The 13,319-nt window shown below is 38.3% G+C and overlaps 1 protein-coding gene across 6 annotated transcripts in view; it reads right to left on the minus strand.

Moving 5' to 3' along the window:
• EYA3 (EYA transcriptional coactivator and phosphatase 3) overlaps positions 1-13,007 on the minus strand; it is a 94,954-nt gene extending 81,947 nt beyond the window's left edge. For 4 of the 6 annotated variants that reach the window (XR_015138701.1, XR_015138698.1, XM_086331072.1 and 1 more), the window contains exon 1: positions 12,916-13,007. The gene's annotated coding sequence lies outside the window, so the exon portion shown is untranslated. Of the gene's footprint in view, positions 1-12,409; positions 12,531-12,915 lie in introns of all 6 variants that reach the window. The other 2 variants (XM_086331079.1, XM_086331053.1) reach the window with 1 other exon arrangement.
• Positions 13,008-13,319: the final 312 nt, after the last annotated feature.

Below are 13,319 nucleotides of genomic sequence, written 5' to 3' on the forward strand. Positions count from 1 at the left end.
TTGGGTACCTCTCTTTCACAGTATTAATTTTCCTTAAGTGGCTGATACATCTAGGTTACTATTAGTTCATATTTGTAGTTAGGAGTTTCAACTAAGCATTTTTTTCTGAGTGGCCGAGAATCTTTGTTCATCTATTATCATACACAGGTTCTAGTTATATACAATGACTTCTAGTGACTATGGAAGAGGCAGGTAGGCAGTGTCTGCAGGTCACTTGCTTTCTGGATATGAATTTCTGCCTCTTCTGAATATCACATAAATTACCACGGATATATCTGGTCTCCCATGCCAGGACTCTACTCTAGAGAATACCTATCATAGCTTTATCTGGGCAAGAAACACCGGAATTAGCTACTCACTTTGCTTTTTGCTTCTGCTGCTTTTGTTGTGGAAGTCTATAGTTGCTTCAGACTGTGCTTGCTTCTTTCTAACCTCAAAATTCATTCATTCATTTATAAAATAATTACTGAGTGTCTACTATAGTGCCAGGCACTACTGTAGATACTGGGAATTCAGTGATGAACACAAAGTCCCCAGCCTCAAGGAATTTTGTATTCTCACAGGAAGAAAACAAATGCATAAGGTAATATAATTTCACAAAGTAATAATTCTTTGGAAAATAAAACAAAGTAAAGTATAGAGCATGACTGCAGGGGAGCTATTTCAGATTAGGTGATCATTTATCTGAAGTGGTAACATTTAAGCAAAGCCGGGAATAATGCAAAGCAGAAAGCTATAAAAAGATGTACAGGAAGGCTTTCAGAAGGAAACAAATGTAAAGAAACTAACAGGGTAACACCTAGCACTTTTGAGAAATAGCAAAAAGGCTGACTTTTGCAAATTATAGGTGACAGGAAATGAGTCTGAGAAGCAGGCAACCGGGGAGATGACACAGAGCCTTGTAACACATGATGAGCAGTTTGGGGAGGTAATGGGTGCTTCAAGCAAGAGAGTGATGTGTTTTGATTTATATATGCCAAATGCCATGGGGAGAAGAGAGACTATAAAGTAAGCCCTCCCTGAGCAGATTGTTTTATATGTTTCGAAAGCATTTCTCTGGGTTTTATCCAGGAGACGAACACCAGATGCTCAAAATCAAGAGTAAGAGCCAAGAAACTGATGAACCTCCAGGCCCCCTCCCATTCTCCATATTCTTTTACTTGAAGTCTGGTATATTTCTGAAACTTCTGCATATACTTTATGGCATGATTTCTTCTCCTATCAATCCAATTAGAAATCCACTAAAGTCTCACCAGCTGATGGCAACCTTTCTCAAGTACTGCTGCTGCTGCTGCTAAGTTGCTTCAGTCATGTCCGACTCTGTGTGACCCCATAGACGGCACCCACCAGCCTCCCCCGTCCCTGGGATTCTCCAGGCAAGAACACTGGAGTGGGTTGCCATTTCCTTCTCCAATGCATGAAAGTGAAAAGTGAAAGTGAAGTCACTCAGTCGTGTCTGACTCTTAGCAACCCCATGGACTGCAGCCTACCAGGCTCCTCCTTCCGTGGGATTTTCCAGGCAAGAGTACTGGAGTGGGGTGCCATTGCCTTACCTCATAAAAAATACTTATCTAACTTACCCATTAACACAACCACTCAAGAGTCCTCTGTACCCTGGAGTCTGCTGAAGCAGACACAAATATCCAGCAGACCTATACTAAGCTGCCCTTAAGGTTCCCTTTAAAGTAACCATAAGACAGCCTTTCAGCTCTCACAATTTAGGCATCAGCACAGATCACATTTCTGTGGCCAAAAAAACTGGAAACAACTACACCTTCCCTGTGGACTTGATGTGGACGTACAAAAGCCATCATCACGTTGGTTAACTCCTTCTGTAAATAAACAGCCCAGTCAACTGACTGTGGTAAAGCTGGTGAATTCTTCTGGCTACTTTATTGCGAGGCATGACTGACTAATGTATCATGGTATTGTCAGCCCAAGGAATATTTACAGTAACTTTTTTACACTAAATACGCTAATCAGAACTTACTGAGAAAGAATTTAAAAAAAAAAAAACAAAACACATTTAGGCTGTACCAAATTCTTATTAGGAAAAATATTTTATCAGGAATAGATTCTCTAAGAAAAACTGTTTTCACAATTTCTAACCTTACTTCTTGGAAAATCATCCTTTGAAGTTGTCTGTAAATTAACACAAACTTTTCCCCACAAGCTTCCAATAAAATTGGGAGATAGTATTCCACAGGAAAAATTCCAAAACCACAGTAGAAAGTATTGAGAAGGGATGAGACAACCTGAATTAGTGTCAAAGTGACCTTAATAATAATCCCACAGGTCTACTACATTCCTTCCAACCCTCTTCAAATCTCTCTTCAGTTTTCAGTAACATGTCACGTCATTCACAAAGCATGAGTTTCTCTAATGTGTGGAGATCCAGACTCCACAGAATTCTCAGCCTCCAACACTTTATCTCTACCCTCCCTTAATCTAAAGTTAACATTTCTAAGAGAATCATATACTTTTCTATAGGTGCTCTGACCTGACCCATGGTATTCTCCAACATGAATGTTCTATAAATGTGTTGCTTCCAGGTATATAGAAAAATTTATACCTTACACTATCCATTTTCTAAACTCAAAATCCTATATAGCATTCTATATATCTACGCATCACATCTATTAATCAGCTCTCCAGTATTCAAACAAAATTTACTACACATTGTATTAACAGAACTGAGTCTTTTGAAACATAAGTCTTTAGCTGTCAAAACTATAAAATCTAGGTTCAGATCTTTTATTAATATTTTACTTCAAATTTATTTGCCCCTTCAAAAATCCATCAGACCAAACATCATCAACCATAATTCCAGTGTATAATCACCCAATCATTCAGTGTAGAGAGTAAAGAGTAGTGAAGTAAGTTTTAACACTTGTTATTTTACCTTTTTCAACATAATTCACCTCTGTAAGAGGCAGGTTTGGCAAGCTTGGAGCATGACCTCAGGAGTCTGACTGTGCCTGCTTAGTCACTTCAAATGTGTCTGACTCTCTGCGAACCTATGGACCGTGGCCTGCCAGGCTCCACTGTCCACGGGATTCTCCAAGCAAGAATACTGGAGTGGGTTGCCATTTCCTTCTCCATGGAGTCTGACTGCTGCTGCTGCTGCTGCTAAGTCACTTCAGTCGTGTCCGACCCTGTGCGACTCCATAGACAGCAGCCCACTAGGCTCCTCTGTCCATGGGATTCTTCAGGCAAGAACACTGGAGTGGGTTGCCATTTCCTACTCCAATGCATGAAAGTGAAAAGTCAAAGTGAAGTCGCTCAGTCATGTCCATCTCCTAGCGACCCCATGGACTGCAGCCCACCAGGCTCCTCTGTCCATGGGATTCTCCAGGCAAGAGTACTGGAGTGGGGTGCCATTATCTTCAAATCCCAGTTCTGGCACTGATGAGCGGTGTGGGAGCTTAGACAAGTTATTTAACTTTCCTGAGTCTCATTTACTTCATCTGTAAAATGGGAAAAATACTAATGTGTCTTTCTCAAAAGCTTGTCATGGGTTCAAAGGAGTTAGTATCTGTAAAACTCTTAGAACAGTGTCTGGCACATAGTTAGCATAATGTAACTGTTGAAGAAAAAAGTTTTTTTTAACAGACTCAGGACAGAAAACTGGTCTTGGTGAAAGTCAATTCATTACTAGTTTCTCTTAGTTTTTCAAAGGGCAAAATATTAATATTATTAAAGGTCCATGTAACAAGAGATTCCTGCAAGAGAGGCAACAGAATGGGTCTACAGCTCATAACCTTTGTCATTGGCTTTGATTCCAACACCACACAAGAACTTCCAAGTCCTCAAGGAAAGCTGTTGTCAAGCTCCTGGGCAAGAGAACACTGAATGTCAAACATGTCCTGTTATTTAGTGATATGAACTCATCATGGTCACAAACACTTTCAGGAGATTCAACTGTGTGTTATTAATAGCTAACATTTATGTAATTTGTTTTATGGGCTGGGCACTGTTCTAAGTACTTTATGTATATCAACTCATTTAATCCTCTTGAAAAGTCTCTAAGATATGCACTATTTATTATTATTACCATTTAATAGATGAGAAAACTGCAGCACAGACAGTAACTCATCAACCTGGAATTCAAGCCCAGGCAGCCTAGCTTCAAAGCCTGAGGTTTTAAACCACAGCTATGTGCCTCAGTTTAGAACACCACAGACAGGACTAATGATTTTAAAAAGCTGATCAAGCTAAAAATGTATGCTATGCTGTGCTATACTCATAAACAGCCAGAATTCACAAGTTAGATAACGAGAAGATACTAAGAAGGCCAGTTTTCTTCTTTATCATTTCTCATTCTTGTTCTTCCCCAAGGCCTCCTAAGTAAATATGAGTTAATACAAGTGAAGTGCTTTAAATAGTGCCTGGCACATAGTAAGTGCTCATTATGAGCTAAGAGGCGATAATGGTAAAAATAGTAGAGTCTGCCTGCTGACCCTGCCTCATTCTAATAGCTGTGATATGCTAGGAACTGTTGCTATCTCTACCGTATTTCCCCTTTATGATTACAGGAAATGAAGAGGGATAATAAATAAATCCACTATAACAAACCCTGAAGACTTTCCAGTCGTGTTGCTTTCACATGACTACATACACAGGAGCAAACTGCTTCGCTCCTCTGTTCTCTGTTTTGGTTTCCAAAGACTGGATGGGAGCCAGAAAAAGGCAGAAGAAAGCACCTTTGTAACCTTCTGACCAGTTTCCAAGAGCAGAAGTAAAGTTTGTAAAAGCGATTTAATCAAACTAAACTTTGACTGTTAGATGGAAACTAAAAAAGGATTCTAATGATAGAAGCTCTACATACTACCAAAGCAGTGTCAACCTCATGATTCTATATTACTGCAGTTTTTAAAAATGATGTGCCTAAGACAGAGGTGACAGAAACAGTAAACAAGGCCTCCTTCAATCAACTGCTCTGCACAATTATTTAAGTTAAAAGCTTAAGAGAATCAAAATACATTTTGGTGAAAAAACCAATAAATCCAAGCATCTTCAATTCCAAAAAAATTTTATACTGGTAAAAAAATCTAGTAGTCACTAGAATTTTTCAAACTGTAGGTTCAATTCATTATTAGATTATCATATCCATTTAGTGGCTATTAATAGCTTGTTTTGAGTGAAATGCAACTGGTTGTGGTTTTAGTTCTGTCTGACTCTTGCGACCCCATGGACGGTAACCTGACAGATTCCTCTGTCCTTGGGATTCTCCAGGCAAGAATACTGGAGTGGGTTGCCATTTCCTTCTCCAGAGGATCTTCCCGACCCAGGAATTGAACCTGTATCTCCTGTGACTCTTGCATTGCAGGCCAATTCTTTACCACTGAGCCACTAGGGAAGCCCAATGCAATTAACCAAAACTAAAAATTAAATTAAACATTATAATGCATTACCAACATTAAAGATAAGTATTGTTTCACGAAACTTCTGTCAATTTTAAATATTAATATGTACATATATGTGTATAAGTACTGGATAACAATGAAAAATGCATCTTATGGTGGGTTGTGATCAAAAAAGTTTGCCGTTTTACCCAAAGATTAAGGAAAAAAAAAACTAGTCAAAAAGGAGAAAAATATCCACTTCAAGCTACGCATGATAAAACATTCAAAATTTTAATGATTCTCTAAATTAGTTTTTTTTTTTTTTTTTAAGGCAAGCCTCTGAAAATGAACGAAAAGGGGAAAATAAACCATCTGGGTAATAATCAACAGTTTATCATAATTATTCCAAATAAACAACAATTTCACAGCATGAGAGGTACCAACACTGAATAAATATATAACAGGAGATACACAGAAATGAGCTAAATATATACTAACAGGAGATACACAGAAATGAGATAGTTTCAGTTCGTCTAGCTATTAAATACCACACCAATACGACAGATAAGCAAAAGCTATAGAACTCACTCTCAAGAACATTTATTTTTCAGTGTTATCTAATCACTCCTTCCTAAGGGGACAACAGAGGATGAGATGGTTGGATGGCATCACTGAATCAATGGACATCAGTCTGAGTAAACTCCGGGAGGTGTGGATGGTCAGGGAGGCCTGGCGTGCTGCAGTCCGTGGGCTTGCAAAGAGTCAGACAAAGACTGAGCGACTGAACTGAACTGAACCTATAGCAAAGTTAAGAACTGGTGAAAAGGAAAAACAGATTCGAAAAATTCAGTGAATACGTTAATTACAAGGGTATGTTTTTTAGTAAGATATACGTGTGCTATTTTGTATCCTAAGTTGTTGTCCAGTCTCTAAGTCGTGTCTGACTCTTGCAACCCCATGGACTGCAGCATGCCAGGCTCCCCTTTCCTTCACTACCTCCTTGGAGTTTGCTCAAATTCAAGTCCATTGAGTCGGTGATACTATCTAACCATCTAATCCTCTGCTGCCCACTTCTCCTTTTGCCTTTTGTTCTCTAAATTCTGAAATATTTCAAGAAAAAAGAAAATCACACACACATTTTGGATTATGCTGTCAGTAAAGAGAGTGCGATTATCATAAATATCATCAATCTAGTAGGAAAAAATTAACATCATTGTGTTAAATGAAAATGCCCTCTTATTTTCAAAAAAAGGAACAGGTGAATCTGACCTAAATCTTCTTCAACTACTATGGAAACTAAATAAGTTCAATTTCACCTAAGAGTTAATCATTCTAATTTATTCCCATAGTAACAATACTGACAGCAACAAACTGCCGATTTTCCTAAATTCAGTAATTGCTACATTATTAAATTTCAGGTGAAAGAAAATTATTGAAATTTTAGAAACTAAACTGATTATCAAAACCACATATAAAAGAAAGCCCCTTTTGAAACAAAAATCAAACGTTTAAATCAAAGAACATTCTAAATACCATAGCATTCTAAGTCACCATAGCAATGCTTATACTTTTCACTTAATAATACTTTTCTGACAAAGAGGGGAAAAAAATCAAGACAAAAGCCACCATTGAAAAATAGTATACTTAATTAACATGTCTGAATTAATAAGGGGGATTAATACATAAGAATTAAAATAAGCAGTATCTGTAACCAAGCATCACTTCTGACCAGAAACAACGTAGTTTTTTGTTAACCAGATCCCATGATTCTCAGTTATATTTGAAATACTCAGAAAAATAACTTCTCATCACATATAAGTTTCAGGCTCTGGCATTCAGATGCACCTCAACTAATATTAAATCATCTCCTTCCCTTAGGCAACAAAATTTTTAAATTTGGAAATAATAAAAGCACACAAAAAAGTAGTAGTAATATGATTAACAATATTCTAAATAACTATTTGCATTTTCAATTAAAAAAGGAACTGTTTTATGAAACAGTTTTCTAAAGTAAAAATAAAAACACTAATTTAAATGTATTACTCTAAATATTGTAGTCCTGAACAGATGGGTGCACTTAATTTTGCACAAATTTCCAAATCTGGAAATGAGACTAGAGGTAAGTCAGAAATTTCAGTTTTAGTTTTCTGTTTTATATTTCAAAGTTGTTAAGTTCATACTGTGGTCAGTAAGATTTCAAAGTTCAAGACTATTACATGAATTTATTTAATATTCTGCAAATCAGAGAAAGTGAAAAATTAATGTCAAGAGGTAAACATTTTAGTAACAGAAAATACATTTTGTTAAACTCCCTTTTCTGCAAACACCTCAAATGTAATGAACTTCCATATAGTACTTTTTTAAGAGGGAAGGATAAGGATAATGATTTGCTTCAATTTGTGGTTTTTGTCATCTAAAAAACCCAGGTAGTAAATGGTTTGCAATTTACCTTAAGCCAGCATTTATAAAATGACCAGGTGAAGTTCCCAACCAAAAGCAGTATTCTTCTGTGTTTCAGAAAAATTGGATTTTTTAACTGTTATGAAGGAAGAACTCATTAAACCAGTGGAACTTTGTACAAAAAGGTCATGAACTCTGGAGCTACAAAAACTAAATTCAAATCCAGCTCTCCTGCCAACTAGCTGTGTTACTTTGGGTGAATTATGTAACTTCTGTGTCTTGGTTTTCTCATTTGTAAGTGGAGATAAATATAGTACTTACTTCACAGTGTTGTAAGGATAAAAGAGTTAATACTATAAGTAAACCGTTTGGTAACTTCTGGCACAGAGTAAGTACTACATAAAATGTGCTTAAAAAAAAAATTACTGTTTTAATACAGATTTTCACAGTTCAGTTGTGAAAAAGTTTCCAAAATGAAAATTACTTAATTATATGTATAAAGAAAAAACATGACTTTATATTAAGCTGTAATAAAGATTAATACAAGAACCTTAAATAGTGAAATCACTGAGTATTTTGAAAATTAAAAATCATAAAACCTAGTTTAAAAAATCCGGGGCTTCCCTGGTGGCTCAGTGGTAAAGAATCTGCCCGCCAATGCTGGAGACGGGATGGATCCCTGGTCCTGGAAGACGACACGTGCCGTAGAGCAACTAAGCCCATGCACCACAACCACTGAGCCCGTGCTTTAGAGCCTGGGAGCCCCAACTACTAAAGCTTGCCTGCCCGTGAGCCAGTGCTCCTCAACAAGGACAGCCACTGTGATAAGAAGCTCAGGCACCCCAACTGGACAGTAGCCCCCGCTCACCATAACTGAAGAAAAGTCCTCACGGCAACGAAGACCCAGCACAGCCAATAAATCAATAAAAATACTTAAAAAAAAATCGTATGCCATTGCACTAATAAGAAATGACACTTTCCTAAGATGGATTAAAGCTTATTTTGATTCTAATATTTTTTTTCCCTCTACACCATAAGTTATGTTTACTCTTATATTTTAATTCAGATATATACAAATAAAGGTACATTCAGAATCTAAGTGTAAATGTCAGCCTTGTATAATGTCACCTACTTCAGATGAACTGCCTATATATGTAATATAACTGTACTATACAGCAGGTATCAAACATTTTTGCTCAATGTCTTACAAAGATTGTTACTATTTTCCAGGGTGAATAAAAACCTATCTACCTAGTACAAATATTAACCAAGCTAATAAGTTAAAGTGCATCCAACACAATCTGCAACAAGATCTTTAAGATATTAAGCACGGACTGCCTTGGGCCGATCTGTTCACTTACAATAGGTCAGCACGAACTACTATTCCTCTTCTGAGTTAAAACACTACCACATATTTAAAAGGGGTATCTTTGATGCAAAGAAAAATTTGATGAAGCCCATATTTCAAATATCTTGTTTAATATATTACAAATAATAGAGAAAATATCCTTATTATTTCTACATTTAATAATTAGTTGCTCTAGAACTTGGGCTAATGTGATCAAGTAAAAATATCAAGATGATGATGTTGCTGCTGTTCCATTGTTTGCTATGTTCTCTGCAAATAAAACATATCAATAAGACAATTTATAGCTTAAGCCATATATTCTGTGGAAGAACATAAACCTGTATTAAGTTAATCAGCAGACATAAAGTCCACCCATTTTTTCCCTTTACTATAAATAGAACAATTTGGTCCCTTGGTATAAACCAATTAAATGAATGTGGGGGGGGAACTATTTCTAATAACCTTAAATATATTTTGAACTATTTTTATGTTGAACTATTTTTATTTTTCCTCCATTTAAATCACACATAAGTTAAAATATCTTGCTATTATATGCAGAACACAAAAATCTTTTAAACAACTACCAAAAAAGATGATCTATGAGCCTTTTGTCTGTAAGCAAAACAAAAAGAATGAAGTCATGGGGTGGCTTATGCAGATCACAGGAACCATCATACTGCAAGGTACAAATCACCAGGACATTGTAAAAATTAAAATTTTTTAAAACTGTATTTTCCTTAAAACATATCCTAGGATTCAAGGATAAAAATTAAAGTATGTAAAACAAAGTGCAGTAACAGGTAAAATGACAAAATATCAAAATCAAAAAAGAGTCAAACAAAATCAAAACAGAAAAACCCTCCAGGCAAAAAACTAATATGCAGAAATGTTATCTTAAATTAAGCGAACAGGCTTACAAACTAGGACTTTGCCAAACTAAAGCAGAAAGTTTTATGGAAAACCAACAGTGACTCCGCTCCTCAACTTTAAAAACACACACAGTAAGTCGTCTCCAGTGGTATTTTTTTCCTTTGGCAGGTAAGAGGGGCAGGCTTTTCAGTAAATGGAAAGTCTATCACTATTCTGTGCAAAGAACAAGACTGTGAACACAACTGCTCCAATGAGACCACAGGATGTTCGTTTCATGTAAGGGCTTTCATGCAGAATTTCTATCATAATAAGCCAAAGTGATTTTAGAGAAAAGAGAGAAAGAGACTCCCTAAGACTTTTCAACCTCTACTTCCAAACAACACAGTTTCTTTCTGAAGTCTCTCTTTGAAGGCAAAAATGACTTAAGTCTTCAATTTTGTGGCTCAGCTGGTAAAGAATCCACCTGCGATGTGGGAGACCTGGTTCGATCCCTGCGCTGGGAAGATCTCCTGGAGAAGTGAAAGGCTACCTACTCCAGTATTCTGGCCTGGAGAATTCCATGGACTCTATAGACCATGGGGTCGCAAAAAGTCGGAGACAACTGAGCAACTTTCACTTTGATTTTAAATTCCACATCGTAGATTTCTTATCCCAAAACTTTTATTCCTAAGACATAAATTTACTGACATTAATCACTAACTACAATATTGTGCTCTCCAGCTTACAGCTTTGATAGAACTAAAACCCATTTCTCTAGCTGCTTGAAGAGGACTTCTTTTGCGAAAAATGACCTTGGAAAAAACATCACCAATAAACCCTAATTTCCTTATTTTGTAAAATGAAGGGTAAGTTTGAACTCTATGGTCCCCTCCAGCTGTAAACTACAGTACCCAATCAAGGTTTTAAACTCAAGACATGCTGAAGATGTAAAAAGTTGAGAAATGAAAAAGGTTGAAAGACAGCCTTGCATCAATCCAAATATGGGTATATGTGTGTACAAAAGAAAAAAGAGCCCACCATCCTGGAGATAAGGAAACACAGAAATGTCAGACCAGACTCATTGGGGTTAGATTTTAAGGACTGGGAAATGATGAGGTCAGGTTGAACAGAAGCTAGAGTTTTCCAGTGTTAGGTGCTGCGGAGGAGGTAGTAGTAAGAAGCTTTCAAAAGAGCTTTCCTCAGTATTTAAAAAAGTCCTGCAAGCCAACCACAAGGGTCCTTCTCTGTGGCTTCTAGCACTAATATGGCCAAGCTCCAAAGTCTTTTGCTAAAAATAGCTTAAGGGATCAGCCCAATTTTGGAATAAGCCAAGGCCTATGCTATGCTTGCATATGTCTCATATAATGAGGGACACTTTTCTACAACTTATTAGTCAAAAGAAAAGCAGGTGCTAAATGCTGTATTTATTCTGCTTGCTGAAGTACTAAATTTGAGAGCACAATTTACATGAGTACAGAAACTGATCACACCAAAACATTTACAATCAAGTGTGAGACATACACCATAAACACTGGAAAGACAAAAATAAAAATTATCCAACTCTGTCTCAAAACATACCTCAGATAACAATTTTTGGAAAACACCACACAATTATTATTAAAACCAACCCTTCAATTCAGAGATGACTAAGAGCCTACAGAGTCATTTAAGAAATTTACAAGAAACTTTAGCCTCAAAAATGAGAAAAAGATGGTTCTAAGGCTGAAACAGTTTAGCAAATTAGATGGTTTATGGTGAAAACAGTAAAGAAAAAATAGAACAGGCTAAGTAATCAAATACTGTAATGTCTGGTTTATTAAGAAACAAGAAGAAAAACAGAAAACTTGTCAATATGGTAAAAATGAAGAGACAATATACAACAGACAAAGATATATGCACGCTAAGTTCAACAAAAGAAAAGGTACTTTGAAATTACTATAATGAATTCTTTAAGCATAAAATTTTTCAGTAAGAGCACACTAAAATTTTTGGCAATAAACTTATAAATCTGGGGCTAATAATCTCCCAAGAAACTCTGTCTTCCATCACAGCAACTGTTCTATAAGTAAAGTTCGTACAGAAAACAGAGCCGATCGTCTCAAAACATCCGCATTTTTGCCTCGGCTGTACATATCCATTCTCATGGGATAGAGAACACAAAAATGACAGGACGTCCTGATGACCTGTCGATTAACAAGATTACACAGGCCCCACTGCCAGCAGTTCCGCGTGCTTGCCACCTGTTAGCCTGCTTTAGCGAAGCCCCCTAAACTGTGCTCCAGCGAAGAACCGGGAACGCCTTTGTTGTTTCCTAACTACGGAAGCTACCAGAGTTCAATCCAACCTAGCGCCTTAAGGAAAACTTGCCCCAGGCCGGGTAAATCTGCCCAGATGCTGACTTGGGCAAAGACCTTCTCTAGCTAAGAAAAGGCGGGAGAACCCCAAGCGAAACACAAATGTCACCTACTCGTCCCGGGAGGAGCTAGGCGTCAAGGGTGAAGAAAGTTGGGGAACTAGACCCAGGAACCTTGAGAGAGGCTCAGTTTCGCAGTTGGAGCAGGGTGAGCACAACGAGGAGGTGGGCCGCCCTGATGGGTGAAAACACAGGAAGATCCTGAGACCACAGGTCGGGGAGGAGAGGTGCGAAAGTGAATATGGGCAAAACCGATAGGCAGTGGCTTAGGGAAGGGCTGAAGCAAAAGGCAAGAAAACCAAGGCTTTTAAAAGGCAGATGAGGCAGAGGGAAAAAAGCAAGGCGAGAAGTGAGCAGCGACGACACAGGCTGAAACTGAGGTGAAAGAGGCGAGGCCGGCGTGGGAGAAAGGAACCAAATGAGCTCAGGAGGCTCTGCAGGGACAAGGGACAAGCAAAGAGAACCCCCACCCACAGGGACCGGGACACAAGTCTTGACCGTCCCTCTACAGGCATTACCCGACCGGCTGCACTCAGACCCTGTCCGCAGCGGAGACTCACCCAAAGGCTGCAGAGGCCCCACAGTAGGACATGGGGACTGGTCCAAACACACAGGAATACCAAGCGGCTGGAGGAAACGGCGGCGTTAGTGTGACCCGGATGCGCATCCCTAGGAACCGGAAGTTGGCGGTCAGGGTCATCACACAATCCACACCTCGTTCCACCAGAAGCTTTCGGGCGCATGTGTCAGGCCTCAGGGGGCGGGGCGGGGAAAACGCCTAGACTCCGCCCACCTGGCCGTCCTGGGAACCCCGCCCCTGGTTACGCCCCGCCCGGCGTCTGGGTGGCGCTTGGTGTGTGGATAGGCTGGTTGGTTCACGCAGCTCCCAGACCAAGGTACCACTGAGGCACAAACTGCCCGCTTAAAAAAAAAAAACAGCGCTCAGGTTTCAAGAAGATCTTTT

Source organism: Bos grunniens, chromosome 2 (genome assembly GCF_055505025.1).
Source record: "Bos grunniens cultivar Pamir isolate PY7600 chromosome 2, Bosgru_T2T1.0, whole genome shotgun sequence".
Taxonomy (NCBI): Eukaryota; Metazoa; Chordata; class Mammalia; order Artiodactyla; family Bovidae; genus Bos; species Bos grunniens.